Here is a 13,417-nt window from a genome sequence, read left to right as displayed (position 1 = left end):
TTTCGCCAAGACAGTGCGTTTCTCACTGTTACATGCATTTGAATGGGGAACTCCACCGAAACAAAGTATAGGTTTTCATTATGTGAATAACTTGGAAATCTTAGCTCAAACAGCTGCAAAACCTGTTTTCCCAGCACGGGAACCTTGAGTTCTATAAGATAAAGCCATAAACATGTGTATCCGAGTCTTCTATCAAAAGTTACAGCTATTCATATGAAGTTGTACAAAAACGCTTTCTTTCGCCAAGACAGTGCGTTTCTCACTGTTACATGCATTTGAATGGGGAACTCGACCGAAACAAAGTATAGGTTTTCATTACGTGAATAACTTGGAAATCTTAGCTCAAACAGCTGCAAAACCTGTTTTCCCAGCACGGAGACCTTGAGTTCTATAATATAAGGCCATAAACATGTTTGTCTGAGTCTTCTATCAAAAGTTACAGCTATTTCTATGAAGTTGTACAAAAACGCTTTCTTTCGCCAAGACAGTGCGTTTCTCACTGTTACATGCATTTGAATGGGGAACTCGACCGAAACAAAGTATAGGTTTTCATTATGTGAATAACTTGGAAATCTTAGCTCAAACAGCTGCAAAACCTGTTTTCCCAGCACGGGAACCTTGAGTTCTATAAGATAAAGCCATAAACATGTGTATCCGAGTCTTCTATCAAAAGTTACAGCTATTTCTATGAAGTTGTACAAAAACGCATTCTTTCGCCAAGACAGTGCGTTTCTCACTGTTACATGCATTTGAATGGGGAACTCCACCGAAACAAAGTATAGGTTTTCATTATGTGAATAACTTGGAAATCTTAGCTCAAACAGCTGCAAAACCTGTTTGCCCAGCACGGGAACCTTGAGTTCTATAAGATAAAGCCATAAACATGTGTATCCGAGTCTTCTATCAAAAGTTACAGCTATTCATATGAAGTTGTACAAAAACGCTTTCTTTCGCCAAGACAGTGCGTTTCTCACTGTTACATGCATTTGAATGGGGAACTCGACCGAAACAAAGTATAGGTTTTCATTATGTGAATAACTTGGAAATCTTAGCTCAAACAGCTGCAAAACCTGTTTGCCCAGCACGGAGACCTTGAGTTCTATAAGATAAAGCCATAAACATGTGTATCCGAGTCTTCTATCAAAAGTTACAGCTATTTATATAAAGTTGTAAAAAATAGCTTTCTTTCGCCAAGACAGTGCGTTTCTCACTGTTACATGCATTTGAATGGGGAACTCGACCGAAACAAAGTATAGGTTTTCATTATGTGAATAACTTGGAAATCTTAGCTCAAACAGCTGCAAAACCTGTTTTCCCAGCATGGGAACCTTGAGTTCTATAAGATAAAGCCATAAACATGTGTATCCGAGTCTTCTATCAAAAGTTACAGCTATTCATATGAAGTTGTACAAAAACGCTTTCTTTCGCCAAGACAGTGCGTTTCTCACTGTTACATGCATTTGAATGGGGAACTCCACCGAAACAAAGTATAGGTTTTCATTATGTGAATAACTTGGAAATCTTAGCTCAAACAGCTGCAAAACCTGTTTTCCCAGCACGGAGACCTTGAGTTCTATAATATAAGGCCATAAACATGTTTGTCTGAGTCTTCTATCAAAAGTTACAGCTATTTCTATGAAGTTGTACAAAAACGCTTTCTTTCGCCAAGACAGTGCGTTTCTCACTGTTACATGCATTTGAATGGGGAACTCGACCGAAACAAAGTATAGGTTTTCATTATGTGAATAACTTGGAAATCTTAGCTCAAACAGCTGCAAAACCTGTTTTCCCAGCACGGGAACCTTGAGTTCTATAAGATAAAGCCATAAACATGTGTATCCGAGTCTTCTATCAAAAGTTACAGCTATTCATATGAAGTTGTACAAAAACGCTTTCTTTCGCCAAGACAGTGCGTTTCTCACTGTTACATGCATTTGAATGGGGAACTCCACCGAAACAAAGTATAGGTTTTCATTATGTGAATAACTTGGAAATCTTAGCTCAAACAGCTGCAAAACCTGTTTTCCCAGCACGGGAACCTTGAGTTCTATAATATAAGGCCATAAACATGTTTGTCTGAGTCTTCTATCAAAAGTTACAGCTATTCATATGAAGTTGTACAAAAACGCTTTCTTTCGCCAAGACAGTGCGTTTCTCACTGTTACATGCATTTGAATGGGGAACTCCACCGAAACAAAGTATAGGTTTTCATTATGTGAATAACTTGGAAATCTTAGCTCAAACAGCTGCAAAACCTGTTTTCCCAGCACGGGAACCTTGAGTTCTATAAGATAAAGCCATAAACATGTGTATCCGAGTCTTCTATCAAAAGTTACAGCTATTCATATGAAGTTGTACAAAAACGCTTTCTTTTGCCAAGACAGTGCGTTTCTCACTGTTACATGCATTTGAATGGGGAACTCGACCGAAACAAAGTATAGGTTTTCATTATGTGAATAACTTGGAAATCTTAGCTCAAACAGCTGCAAAACCTGTTTTCCCAGCACGGGAACCTTGAGTTCTATAATATAAGGCCATAAACATGTTTGTCTGAGTCTTCTATCAAAAGTTACAGCTATTTCTATGAAGTTGTACAAAAACGCTTAATTCCGCCAAGACAGTGCGTTTCTCACTGTTACATGCATTTGAATGGGGAACTCGACCGAAACAAAGTATAGGTTTTCATTATGTGAATAACTTGGAAATCTTAGCTCAAACAGCTGCAAAACCTGTTTGCCCAGCACGGGAACCTTGAGTTCTATAAGATAAAGCCATAAACATGTGTATTCGAGGCTTCTATCAAAAGTTACAGCTATTCATATGAAGTTGTACAAAAACGCTTTCTTTCGCCAAGACAGTGCGTTTCTCACTGTTACATGCATTTGAATGGGGAACTCGACCGAAACAAAGTATAGGTTTTCATTATGTGAATAACTTGGAAATCTTAGCTCAAACAGCTGCAAAACCTGTTTTCCCAGCACGGAGACCTTGAGTTCTATAATATAAGGCCATAAACATGTTTGTCTGAGTCTTCTATCAAAAGTTACAGCTATTTCTATGAAGTTGTACAAAAACGCTTTCTTTCGCCAAGACAGTGCGTTTCTCACTGTTACATGCATTTGAATGGGGAACTCCACCGAAACAAAGTATAGGTTTTCATTATGTGAATAACTTGGAAATCTTAGCTCAAACAGCTGCAAAACCTGTTTGCCCAGCACGGGAACCTTGAGTTCTATAAGATAAAGCCATAAACATGTGTATCCGAGGCTTCTATCAAAAGTTACAGCTATTCATATGAAGTTGTACAAAAACGCTTTCTTTCGCCAAGACAGTGCGTTTCTCACTGTTACATGCATTTGAATGGGGAACTCGACCGAAACAAAGTATAGGTTTTCATTATGTGAATAACTTGGAAATCTTAGCTCAAACAGCTGCAAAACCTGTTTTCCCAGCACGGAGACCTTGAGTTCTATAATATAAGGCCATAAACATGTTTGTCTGAGTCTTCTATCAAAAGTTACAGCTATTTCTATGAAGTTGTACAAAAACGCTTTCTTTCGCCAAGACAGTGCGTTTCTCACTGTTACATGCATTTGAATGGGGAACTCGACCGAAACAAAGTATAGGTTTTCATTATGTGAATAACTTGGAAATCTTAGCTCAAACAGCTGCAAAACCTGTTTGCCCAGCACGGGAACCTTGAGTTCTATAAGATAAAGCCATAAACATGTGTATCCGAGTCTTCTATCAAAAGTTACCGCTATTCATATGAAGTTGTACAAAAACGCTTTCTTTCGCCAAGACAGTGCGTTTCTCACTGTTACATGCATTTGAATGGGGAACTCGACCGAAACAAAGTATAGGTTTTCATTACGTGAATAACTTGGAAATCTTAGCTCAAACAGCTGCAAAACCTGTTTTCCCAGCACGGAGACCTTGAGTTCTATAATATAAGGCCATAAACATGTTTGTCTGAGTCTTCTATCAAAAGTTACAGCTATTTCTATGAAGTTGTACAAAAACGCTTTCTTTCGCCAAGACAGTGCGTTTCTCACTGTTACATGCATTTGAATGGGGAACTCGACCGAAACAAAGTATAGGTTTTCATTATGTGAATAACTTGGAAATCTTAGCTCAAACAGCTGCAAAACCTGTTTTCCCAGCACGGAGACCTTGAGTTCTATAATATAAGGCCATAAACATGTTTGTCTGAGTCTTCTATCAAAAGTTACAGCTATTTCTATGAAGTTGTACAAAAACGCTTTCTTTCGCCAAGACAGTGCGTTTCTCACTGTTACATGCATTTGAATGGGGAACTCCACCGAAACAAAGTATAGGTTTTCATTATGTGAATAACTTGGAAATCTTAGCTCAAACAGCTGCAAAACCTGTTTGCCCAGCACGGGAACCTTGAGTTCTATAAGATAAAGCCATAAACATGTGTATCCGAGGCTTCTATCAAAAGTTACAGCTATTCATATGAAGTTGTACAAAAACGCTTTCTTTCGCCAAGACAGTGCGTTTCTCACTGTTACATGCATTTGAATGGGGAACTCGACCGAAACAAAGTATAGGTTTTCATTATGTGAATAACTTGGAAATCTTAGCTCAAACAGCTGCAAAACCTGTTTTCCCAGCACGGAGACCTTGAGTTCTATAATATAAGGCCATAAACATGTTTGTCTGAGTCTTCTATCAAAAGTTACAGCTATTTCTATGAAGTTGTACAAAAACGCTTTCTTTCGCCAAGACAGTGCGTTTCTCACTGTTACATGCATTTGAATGGGGAACTCGACCGAAACAAAGTATAGGTTTTCATTATGTGAATAACTTGGAAATCTTAGCTCAAACAGCTGCAAAACCTGTTTGCCCAGCACGGGAACCTTGAGTTCTATAAGATAAAGCCATAAACATGTGTATCCGAGTCTTCTATCAAAAGTTACCGCTATTCATATGAAGTTGTACAAAAACGCTTTCTTTCGCCAAGACAGTGCGTTTCTCACTGTTACATGCATTTGAATGGGGAACTCGACCGAAACAAAGTATAGGTTTTCATTACGTGTATAACTTGAAAATCTTAGCTCAAACAGCTGCAAAACCTGTTTTCCCAGCATGGAGACCTTGAGTTCTATAATATAAGGCCATAAACATGTTTGTCTGAGTCTTCTATCAAAAGTTACAGCTATTTCTATGAAGTTGTACAAAAACGCTTTCTTTCGCCAAGACAGTGCGTTTCTCACTGTTACATGCATTTGAATGGGGAACTCGACCGAAACAAAGTATAGGATTTCATTATGTGAATAACTTGGAAATCTTAGCTCAAACAGCTGCAAAACCTGTTTTCCCAGCATGGGAACCTTGAGTTCTATAAGATAAAGCCATAAACATGTGTATCCGAGTCTTCTATCAAAAGTTACAGCTATTCATATGAAGTTGTACAAAAACGCTTTCTTTCGCCAAGACAGTGCGTTTCTCACTGTTACATGCATTTGAATGGGGAACTCCACCGAAACAAAGTATAGGTTTTCATTATGTGAATAACTTGGAAATCTTAGCTCAAACAGCTGCAAAACCTGTTTTCCCAGCACGGAGACCTTGAGTTCTATAATATAAGGTCATAAACATGTTTGTCTGAGTCTTCTATCAAAAGTTACAGCTATTTCTATGAAGTTGTACAAAAACGCTTTATTTCGCCAAGACAGTGCGTTTCTCACTGTTACATGCATTTGAATGGGGAACTTGACCGAAACAAAGTATAGGTTTTCATTATGTGTATAACTTGAAAATCTTAGCTCAAACAGCTGCAAATCCTGTTTTCCCAGCACGGGGACCTTGAGTTCTATAAGATAAAGCCATAAACATGTTTGTCTAAGTCTTCTATCAAAAGTTACAGCGATTTATATGAAGTTGTTCAAAAACGCTTTATTTCGCCAAGACAATGCGTTTCTCACTGTTACATGCATTTGAATGGGAAACTCGCCTGAGACAAAGTATAGGTTTTCATTATGTGAATAATTTTAAAATCTTAGCTCAAACAGCTGCAAAACCTGTTTGCCCAGCACGGGGACCTTGAGTTCTATAAGATAAAGCCATAAACATGTGTATCCGAGTCTTCTATCAAAAGTTACAGCGATTTATATGAAGTTGTACAAAAACGCTTTATTTCGCCAAGACAGTGCGTTTCTCACTGTTACATGCATTTGAATGGGAACTCGACCGAAACAAAGTATAGGTTTTCATTATGTGTATAACTTGAAAATCTTAGCTCAAACAGCTGCAAATCCTGTTTTCCCAGCACGGGGACCTTGAGTTCTATAAGATAAAGCCATAAACATGTGTATCCGAGTCTTCTATCAAAAGTTACAGCTATTTATATGAAGTTGTACAAAAACGCTTTCTTTCGCCAAGACAGTGCGTTTCTCACTGTTACATGCATTTTGAATGGGGAACTCCACCGAAACAAAGTATAGGTTTTCATTATGTGAATAACTTGGAAATCTTAGCTCAAACAGCTGCAAAACCTGTTTTCCCAGCACGGAGACCTTAAGTTCTATAAGATAAAGCCATAAACATGTTTGTCTGAGTCTTCTATCAAAAGTTACAGCTATTTATATGAAGTTGTACAAAAACGCTTTCTTTCGCCAAGACAGTGCGTTTCTCACTGTTACATGCATTTGAATGGGGAACTCCACCGAAACAAAGTATAGGTTTTCATTATGTGAATAACTTGGAAATCTTAGCTCAAACAGCTGCAAAACCTGTTTTCCCAGCACGGAGACCTTGAGTTCTATAAGATAAAGCCATAAACATGTGTATCCGAGTCTTCTATCAAAAGTTACAGCTATTCATATGAAGTTGTACAAAAACGCTTTCTTTCGCCAAGACAGTGCGTTTCTCACTGTTACATGCATTTGAATGGGGAACTCCACCGAAACAAAGTATAAGTTTTCATTATGTGAATAACTTGGAAATCTTAGCTCAAACAGCTGCAAAACCTGTTTTCCCAGCACGGAGACCTTAGGTTCTATAAGATAAAGCCATAAACATGTTTGTCTGAGTCTTCTATCAAAAGTTACAGCTATTTCTATGAAGTTGTACAAAAACGCTTTCTTTCGCCAAGACAGTGCGTTTCTCACTGTTACATGCATTTGAATGGGGAACTCCACCGAAACAAAGTATAGGTTTTCATTATGTGTCTTTATGAAGACCATTAAAAACGCTTTATTTCACCACGTTAGTGCGTTTCTCGCTATTATATGCATTTGAATGGAGTTCTACACGGCACAAAGTAGTTTTCATTTTGTGAATAACTTGAAAATGTTAGCTCAAACAGCTGCAAAACCTGTTTGCCCAGCACGGGGATATTGAATTCTATAAGATAAAGCCATGAATATGTGAGTCTGAATCTTCTATCAAAAGTTACAGCTATTTATATGAAGTTGTACAAAAACGCTTTCTTTCGCCAAGACAGTGCGTTTCTGACAATTACATGCATTTGAATGGGGAACTCGCCCGAAACAAAGTATAGGTTTTCATTATGTGAATAACTTGATAATTTTGCTCACACAGCTGCAAAACCTGTTTGCCCAGCACGGGGACCTTGAGTTCTATAAGTTAAAGCCATAAACATGTGTGTCTGAGTCTTCTATTAAAAGTTACACCGATTTATATGAAGTTGTGCAAAAACGCTTTATTTCGCCAAGACAGTGCGTTTCTGACGATTACATGCATTTGAATGGGGAGCTCGCACGAAACAAAGTATAGGTTTTCATTATGTGAATAACTTGGAAATCTTAGCTCAAACAGCTGCAAAACCTTTTTGCCCAGCACGGGGATATTGAATTCTATAAGATAAAGCCATAAATATGTATTTCTGAGTCTTCTATCAAAAGTTACAGCTGTCTTTATGAAGACCATTAAAAACGCTTTATTTCACCACGTTAGTGCGTTTCTCGCTATTACATGCATTTGAATGGAGTTCTCGCCCGACACAAAATACTTCTCATTTTGTGAATAACTTGAAAATGTTAGCTCAAACAGCTGAAAAACCTGTTTGCCCAGCACGGGGATATTGAGTTCTATAATATAAGGCCATAAACATGTTTGTCTGAGTCTTCTATCAAAAGTTACAGCTATTTCTATGAAGTTGTACAAAAACGCTTTCTTTCGCCAAGACAGTGCGTTTCTCACTGTTACATGCATTTGAATGGGGTACTCGACCGAAACAAAGTATAGGTTTTCATTATGTGAATAACTTGGAAATCTTAGCTCAAACAGCTGCAAAACCTGTTTGCCCAGCACGGGAACCTTGAGTTCTATAATATAAGGCCATAAACATGTGTATCCGAGTCTTCTATCAAAAGTTACAGCTATTTATATGAAGTTGTACAAAATAGCTTTCTTTCGCCAAGACAGTGCGTTTCTCACTGTTACATGCATTTGAATGGAGAACTCGACCGAAACAAAGTATAGGTTTTCATTATGTGAATAACTTGGAAATCTTAGCTCAAACAGCTGCAAAACCTGTTTGCCCAGCACGGGAACCTTGAGTTCTATAAGATAAAGCCATAAACATGTGTATCCGAGTCTTCTATCAAAAGTTACAGCTATTTATATGAAGTTGTACAAAAACGCTTTCTTTCGCCAAGACAGTGCGTTTCTCACTGTTACATGCATTTGAATGGGGAACTCCACCGAAACAAAGTATAGGTTTTCATTATGTGAATAACTTGGAAATCTTAGCTTAAACAGCTGCAAAACCTGTTTGCCCAGCACGGGAACCTTGAGTTCTATAAGATAAAGCCATAAACATGTTTGTCTGAGTCTTCTATCAAAAGTTACAGCTATTTATATGAAGTTGTAGAAAAACGCTTTCTTTCGCCAAGACAGTGCGTTTCTCACTGTTACATGCATTTGAATGGGGAACTCGACCGAAACAAAGTATAGGTTTTCATTATGTGAATAACTTGGAAATCTTAGCTTAAACAGCTGCAAAACCTGTTTGCCCAGCACGGGAACCTTGAGTTCTATAAGATAAAGCCATAAACATGTGTATCCGAGTCTTCTATCAAAAGTTACAGCTATTCATATGAAGTTGTACAAAAACGCTTTCTTTCACCAAGACAGTGCGTTTCTCACTGTTACATGCATTTGAATGGGGAACTCGACCGAAACAAAGTATAAGTTTTCATTATGTGAATAACTTGGAAATCTTAGCTCAAACAGCTGCAAAACCTGTTTTCCCAGCACGGGAACCTTGAGTTCTATAAGATAAAGCCATAAACATGTGTATCCGAGTCTTCTATCAAAAGTTACAGCTATTTATATGAAGTTGTACAAAAACGCTTTCTTTCACCAAGACAGTGCGTTTCTCACTGTTACATGCATTTGAATGGGGAACTCGACCGAAACAAAGTATAAGTTTTCATTATGTGAATAACTTGGAAATCTTAGCTCAAACAGCTGCAAAACCTGTTTTCCCAGCACGGAGACCTTGAGTTCTATAAGATAAAGCCATAAACATGTTTGTCTGAGTCTTCTATCAAAAGTTACAGCTATTTATATGCAGTTGTACAAAAACGCTTTCTTTCGCCAAGACAGTGCGTTTCTCACTGTTACATGCATTTGAATGGGGAACTCGACCGAAACAAAGTATAGGTTTTCATTATGTGAATAACTTGGAAATCTTAGCTCAAACAGCTGCAAAACCTGTTTTCCCAGCACGGAGACCTTGAGTTCTATAAGATAAAGCCATAAACATGTTTGTCTGAGTCTTCTATCAAAAGTTACAGCTATTTATATGAAGTTGTAGAAAAACGCTTTCTTTCGCCAAGACAGTGCGTTTCTCACTGTTACATGCATTTGAATGGGGAACTCGACCGAAACAAAGTATAGGTTTTCATTATGTGAATAACTTGGAAATCTTAGCTCAAACAGCTGCAAAACCTGTTTGCCCAGCACGGGAACCTTGAGTTCTATAAGATAAAGCCATAAACATGTGTATCCGAGTCTTCTATCAAAAGTTACAGCTATTTATATGAAGTTGTACAAAAACGCTTTCTTTCGCCAAGACAGTGCGTTTCTGATGATTACATGCATTTGAATGGGGAACTCGACCGAAACAAAGTATAAGTTTTCATTATGTGAATAACTTTAACATCTTAGCTCAAACAGCTGCAAAACTTGTTTGCCCAGCACAGGGATATGGAATTCTATAAGATGAAGCCATAAACATGTGTGTCTGAGTCGTCTATCAAAAGTTACAGCTATTTATATGAAGTTGTACAAAAACGCTTTCTTTCGCCAAGACAGTGCGTTTCTCACTGTTACATGCATTTTGAATGGGGAACTCGACCGAAACAAAGTATAGGTTTTCATTATGTGAATAACTTGGAAATCTTAGCTCAAACAGCTGCAAAACCTGTTTTCCCAGCACGGAGACCTTGAGTTCTATAAGATAAAGCCATAAACATGTGTATCCGAGTCTTCTATCAAAAGTTACAGCTATTCATATGAAGTTGTACAAAAACGCTTTCTTTCGCCAAGACAGTGCGTTTCTCACTGTTACATGCATTTGAATGGGGAACTCCACCGAAACAAAGTATAAGTTTTCATTATGTGAATAACTTGGAAATCTTAGCTCAAACAGCTGCAAAACCTGTTTTCCCAGCACGGAGACCTTGAGTTCTATAAGATAAAGCCATAAACATGTTTGTCTGAGTCTTCTATCAAAAGTTACAGCTATTTATATGAAGTTGTACAAAAACGCTTTCTTTCGCCAAGACAGTGCGTTTCTCACTGTTACATGCATTTTGAATGGGGAACTCGACCGAAACAAAGTATAGGTTTTCATTATGTGAATAACTTGGAAATCTTAGCTCAAACAGCTGCAAAACCTGTTTTCCCAGCACGGAGACCTTGAGTTCTATAAGATAAAGCCATAAACATGTGTATCCGAGTCTTCTATCAAAAGTTACAGCTATTTCTATGAAGTTGTACAAAAACGCTTTCTTTCGCCAAGACAGTGCGTTTCTCACTGTTACATGCATTTTGAATGGGGAACTCCACCGAAACAAAGTATAGGTTTTCATTATGTGTCTTTATGAAGACCATTAAAAACGCTTTATTTCACCACGTTAGTGCGTTTCTCGCTATTATATGCATTTGAATGGAGTTCTACACGGCACAAAGTAGTTTTCATTTTGTGAATAACTTGAAAATGTTAGCTCAAACAGCTGCAAAACCTGTTTGCCCAGCACGGGGATATTGAATTCTATAAGATAAAGCCATGAATATGTGAGTCTGAATCTTCTATCAAAAGTTACAGCTATTTATATGAAGTTGTACAAAAACGCTTTCTTTCGCCAAGACAGTGCGTTTCTGACAATTACATGCATTTGAATGGGGAACTCGCCCGAAACAAAGTATAGGTTTTCATTATGTGAATAACTTGATAATTTTGCTCACACAGCTGCAAAACCTGTTTGCCCAGCACGGGGACCTTGAGTTCTATAAGTTAAAGCCATAAACATGTGTGTCTGAGTCTTCTATTAAAAGTTACACCGATTTATATGAAGTTGTGCAAAAACGCTTTATTTCGCCAAGACAGTGCGTTTCTGACGATTACATGCATTTGAATGGGGAGCTCGCACGAAACAAAGTATAGGTTTTCATTATGTGAATAACTTGGAAATCTTAGCTCAAACAGCTGCAAAACCTTTTTGCCCAGCACGGGGATATTGAATTCTATAAGATAAAGCCATAAATATGTATTTCTGAGTCTTCTATCAAAAGTTACAGCTGTCTTTATGAAGACCATTAAAAACGCTTTATTTCACCACGTTAGTGCGTTTCTCGCTATTACATGCATTTGAATGGAGTTCTCGCCCGACACAAAATACTTCTCATTTTGTGAATAACTTGAAAATGTTAGCTCAAACAGCTGAAAAACCTGTTTGCCCAGCACGGGGATATTGAGTTCTATAATATAAGGCCATAAACATGTTTGTCTGAGTCTTCTATCAAAAATTACAGCTATTTCTATGAAGTTGTACAAAATAGCTTTCTTTCGCCAAGACAGTGCGTTTCTCACTGTTACATGCATTTGAATGGAGAACTCGACCGAAACAAAGTATAGGTTTTCATTATGTGAATAACTTGGAAATCTTAGCTCAAACAGCTGCAAAACCTGTTTGCCCAGCACGGGAACCTTGAGTTCTATAAGATAAAGCCATAAACATGTGTATCCGAGTCTTCTATCAAAAGTTACAGCTATTTATATGAAGTTGTACAAAAACGCTTTCTTTCGCCAAGACAGTGCGTTTCTCACTGTTACATGCATTTGAATGGGGAACTCCACCGAAACAAAGTATAGGTTTTCATTATGTGAATAACTTGGAAATCTTAGCTCAAACAGCTGCAAAACCTGTTTGCCCAGCACGGGAACCTTGAGTTCTATAAGATAAAGCCATAAACATGTTTGTCTGAGTCTTCTATCAAAAGTTACAGCTATTTATATGAAGTTGTACAAAAACGCTTTCTTTCGCCAAGACAGTGCGTTTCTCACTGTTACATGCATTTGAATGGGGAACTCCACCGAAACAAAGTATAGGTTTTCATTATGTGAATAACTTGGAAATCTTAGCTCAAACAGCTGCAAAACCTGTTTTCCCAGCACGGAGACCTTGAGTTCTATAAGATAAAGCCATAAACATGTTTGCCTGAGTCTTCTATCAAAAGTTACAGCTATTTATATGAAGTTGTAGAAAAACGCTTTCTTTCGCCAAGACAGTGCGTTTCTCACTGTTACATGCATTTGAATGGGGAACTCGACCGAAACAAAGTATAGGTTTTCATTATGTGAATAACTTGGAAATCTTAGCTTAAACAGCTGCAAAACCTGTTTGCCCAGCACGGGAACCTTGAGTTCTATAAGATAAAGCCATAAACATGTGTATCCGAGTCTTCTATCAAAAGTTACAGCTATTTATATGAAGTTGTACAAAATAGCTTTCTTTCGCCAAGACAGTGCGTTTCTCACTGTTACATGCATTTTGAATGGGGAACTCGACCGAAACAAAGTATAGGTTTTCATTATGTGAATAACTTGGAAATCTTAGCTCAAACAGCTGCAAAACCTGTTTTCCCAGCACGGAGACCTTGAGTTCTATAAGATAAAGCCATAAACATGTGTATCCGAGTCTTCTATCAAAAGTTACAGCTATTCATATGAAGTTGTACAAAAACGCTTTCTTTCGCCAAGACAGTGCGTTTCTCACTGTTACATGCATTTGAATGGGGAACTCCACCGAAACAAAGTATAAGTTTTCATTATGTGAATAACTTGGAAATCTTAGCTCAAACAGCTGCAAAACCTGTTTTCCCAGCACGGAGACCTTAGGTTCTATAATATAAGGCC

Source organism: Rhamphochromis longiceps, linkage group LG8 (genome assembly GCF_057381845.1).
Source record: "Rhamphochromis longiceps isolate RC_006_pf linkage group LG8, R_longiceps_female_GT1.1, whole genome shotgun sequence".
NCBI classification, from domain to species: Eukaryota; Metazoa; Chordata; class Actinopteri; order Cichliformes; family Cichlidae; genus Rhamphochromis; species Rhamphochromis longiceps.
This window is presented reverse-complemented; position numbering follows the sequence as displayed.